General features: G+C 38.8%; 1 pseudogene; it reads right to left on the bottom strand.

The window, feature by feature from the left end:
- Nucleotides 1-2,278: 2,278 nt before the first annotated feature.
- LOC148108356 (nuclear receptor coactivator 5-like) lies at nucleotides 2,279-3,756 on the bottom strand (annotated as a pseudogene).
- Nucleotides 3,757-4,467: the final 711 nt, after the last annotated feature.

Below are 4,467 nucleotides of genomic sequence, written 5' to 3'. Positions count from 1 at the left end.
TATGTTTATTAAGTTATCACATTGTACACTTTATTTCTTTTTATGTCTATAAAATTATTTTTAATTTATTTTTTGTTGTTGAGGTATAATTAAAAAACAACATCATATTCATTTCAGGTGTACGACATAATGATTCAGTATTTGTATACACTGTGAAACGATCATCACAATAAGTCTACATGATTCATTTACATAAACTATAAGAACAGACAAAACTAAGGTAATAGAAGTCAGAAAGGGCTGGGGAGAGATAGGGGAGTGCCTGGGATGTTCTGAAGTGATGGAAATATCTATACCTTGCTTTGGGTGCTGGTTATCTGGGTCTGTACAATTTTTAAAACTCAGTAAACTGAACACTTAAGATATTATACTTTAGCTAAAAGAAGGGAGGATCCGATATAATAATTGAATCAGTCAAGAAATATCAATGGGCACTGAAACAATTAGGAAAAAGTTGTTAGGGAATAGGATATTTGCTTGATGCCAAAGTATCATGCGTCAAGGGAAAAACCTACCTGTTCCATTGCAGTCAGCACCTCACCCAAGGGACCAGACACAGCAGCATTCCCAGCAGGACAACTGTTGCATGCCTTGTGATACGATGCAATAGGAATTAGCACCACCTATGAAATATCTTTGCCAAAGTGTAGGGCTTGAATATAATCAAGCCTCTAGATACAGAAAATACAGGAACTAGAACATTTAAGTGACATGAAGAAACAATCAGACAAATCCAGAATGTAGGATATTCTACAAGTGGCTTGGATTCAAAATCAGTATCAGTAGGGGGAAGAAAGAGGTAGGAAGACTGCTCTAGATTAGAAGAAACTAAGCACACATAAAAACCAAATGTGGGAGCCTAGCTGGCTCAGGTGATAAGAGCATGCAACTCTTGATCTTGGGGTTGTGAGTTCAAGCCCCATACTGGGTTTAGAGCCTACTTAATTAAAAAAAAATAGGGAGATTATTTTTTTAGTGCAATGCACAAACTTTAATTATTTTGTTTTATTTTTTTATCATTCAAGTTATATTTTATTTTTTTTCTTTATAATAATATTTTTTATTATAATATGTTAGTCACCATACAGTACATCCCTGATTTTTTATGTAAAGTTCGATGATTCATTAGTTGCGTATAACACCCAGTGCACCATGCAATACATGCCCTCCCCACCACCCATCACCAGCCTATCCCATTCCCCCAGCCCCCTCCCCTCTGAAGCCCTCAGTTTCTTTCTCAGAGTCCATAGTCTCTCATACAAACTTCAATTAAATCCTGTTTTTTTACAAAGGCTGTAAAAGCTTTTTGGGGACAAATGAGAAAATTCAAATCAGGGAACCAGATATTAGATATTACATAATTATTAATTTTTAAGGTGTGATGACAGATCATAATTATATAGGAGAATGTTTCCATTCTTAGGAGATTAATGCTAAAGGCTAAAGTATTTCAAGGTGGGATGTCATGAGCTCTGCAACTTACTTTCTTGGTTGAGAAAAAAATTTTATTTACACAGATATATGGTACAACTTCAGACATGGCAGAATGTTAACAATTGTTGATGCAGAATATATGGGTGTTCACTGTACTCATCATTCAAATTTTCTATATATTTAAAATGTTTCATAATAAAAACACTGGAATATAATATAGTTAAAAGAGGTCTAAATGCAGTATGGTACCCAGAATAGTTCCTAAAACATAAAAACAACATTAGCAGAAAACCTGGTAAAATACAAATTAAGTCTATAATATAGTTAATATTATTGTATTAATGCTAATTTCCTAATAAAGGTACTATGGTTTTATAAGATCTTAACATTAGGGAAAGCTGCATAAAGGGAACTCCTTGTTCTATCTTTGGGAATTTTCTGTAAATATAAAATTATTTCAAAATAAAAAATCTTAAAAAGTGGCAACCAGTAATCTAAAAGCTAGACATTTTTATTGTATTTTCATATGTATATAATCAAACAACTTCAAGATCCAGTATCTACAACAATGACCTTCCACAAATCTCTAGTTCGGCACGAAGAGACTCCAAACATGAAAAACATTTCCACAGGACCATATATCAGACAGAAGGGAAGCATGTTGGTACCCACTGCCTGGACATTAGTGCTGTAGGTCAGCCTTGATCCTTGAGGGTGAAACCACCGCCTGGGCAGCAACTAGCCACCTTGTTCTCCTGGCTCATTGGAGCTTTCCTTAGTTCAGCAAAGACATGGGTTGAGCTGTCTGCTTCTGCAGCACTGACTGAAGAACTGTCAGTGGGTGCTAAAAGGCCTGCTTTCTCCCAAGTAGTGGATGCTTGGCATGCTGGGGATGGAGGCATCCCAAAGGAACAGCTCTCTTGGAGGGGACTTCTGGTAGCAGGGGAGGGGGAAACAGACCTTTGGGTTGATCAGTTCTGTTGTGGAAGGAGAGTCCCTCCTGTCTGTCCCCTACCAATGGGGATTTGGTAGGAAGGGGTTGGGGATGAAGGCCTGAGAAGAACCACTTTTCAGGGGTTGGAAGAAGTGGAGGTGGCTTGCCCACAATGGGGGTATTCCTGCCTTGAGATGAGGTGTGATCACTGCTAGACAAAGACTCCGGTGTCTCAAAGCCCTCTAGTTGCCCTTTCCTGGTCTTCAGGTAGTTAATGAGCAGGTTCAATTCATTCCTGTATAAATGCTTTCTCTCAGTCAACAGAAAGAGAAAGGTGCTGAATGCTGGAAGGAACAGAATAACTGGCAAGGCACTACAAAGCCTAGAAGTTGTCCACCAGATCTCCAGCCCACAGAGCAATTCAGCACGTTCCTGCTGCTCCTATTTAGAGAAAAATCTGTATTCTTTAGCCACCAGTGCCAAGGCATCTTCCAGGGGTATATAAAATGCATTTTGATAGAGCCATGAAGCAAGGGTCTATCATTAGACTGTTCGACAAGAATGCAATACATCAAAAACTAATGATGTACTATATGTTGGCTAACTGAACATAATAAAAACAATAATAAAAATTTTTTAAAGATGCAAAAAAGGGAGAATGCACCAAAATCTGAAGAAAATTATTACATGTGGAGATCAAAATGGCATCAGGTGTGGGATAATAATTGGGCATTTTACTCATTTTGTTGTTTATCACTCGGTGTGTTTCTACATATACGGGCATGCCTTGGAAATATATGGGATTGTTCCAGATCACCTCAATAAAACAATATCACAATAAATCAAGTCAAATGAAAAAAAAAGAATGTAAGTGGGGGACACATCATCTTTAACTTCTTGGAGTGCTCGTGTAAGACTCAACTTGGCAGAGAGGTAAGTCATTTCCACCACAAGGCTGAGATCCTGTCACTGATTACTTATGATTGCTGTGTATTCCCTGAATTCTTTGTTGATAGAAACAATAACACTATCTGAAGGCCTCTCTTGATCACCTTTGTCCTGAACCACTTGATAAAAGTGCTGTGAAAGCCCTTCTTTCTGAGTGTCCCTGCTGCTGGCATTATCTGAGTGGACTGGTATCACTCATGGTTCAATTCATGCACTTTTGAATAATCAGCCACTTTATGCTATGATTCTTTAATGCTTAGCATGTCTTCAGTCTCCTTTAAGTAGCTCTTTTTGAGAGAATAAGAAGTTGGAAGAAAAGGTTTATATGGCTTACTGCCAAAACCTTGAGGACAAGGCATAGCATCCTCTCCCGAGGACGTGGCTGGCTCTGCGGGGTGTTCCTGCAGCTGCCTTTTGCCATTGATGATCATTCTCTTCATTTTAGCTACTGAAGACCTTCCATATTACCTTCTGAGAATCCTGGCCAGTGAAGACATCTTAAGTCCTGAATGTCAATATTGCAAACATTTCTGAGCAGGAGGTTCCAGAGGCCTTATAGGAGTACACTGTTTCCTGGTTGAGAATCTAAAATTGCCAGTGAGGGTATCTCAGTTGGATTTTGGTAGAACGTCCAGAATTATTGAATGTCAGCGCCTGAGATCACACAGCTAGTAAGTAGCACGGTATTGACCAGCTGCGAAAACTTTGTCCATGGAAGAGTGACAAAATCTATGTGTAAAGCTCAGCCTGCTGAGGACTCCCCAGAAGTGCTACCCACATTGTAAGCTTTAAACTTATATATTTTGTATACCAATAATGTAACAATAAAACTGGAAAAATAAAAAGCAATGCAATAAAAAAAGAAAAATATATATACCATATATATACCACACACACACATAAATACATAAATCTTGGCCAAGTACAGCTCTAATCAAACTTGGAAAGTCTTGGGGCGCCTGGGTGGCACAGCGGTTAAGTGTCTGCCTTCGGCTCAGGGCGTGATCCCGGCGTTACAGGATCGAGCCCCACATCAGGCTCCTCCGCTATGAGCCTGCTTCTTTCTCTCCCACTCCCCCTGCTTGTGTTCCCTCTCTCGCTGGCTGTCTCTATCTCTGTCAAATAAATAAAATCTTTAAAAAAAAACTTGG

The sequence above is a fragment of the Ursus americanus genome, chromosome 20 (genome assembly GCF_024610735.1).
Source record: "Ursus americanus isolate L20-20 chromosome 20, mUrsAme1.1.p, whole genome shotgun sequence".
Lineage (NCBI taxonomy): Eukaryota > Metazoa > Chordata > Mammalia > Carnivora > Ursidae > Ursus > Ursus americanus.
Note: the sequence above shows the minus strand (reverse complement) of the source record. Positions and strands in the feature narration are given on the sequence as shown.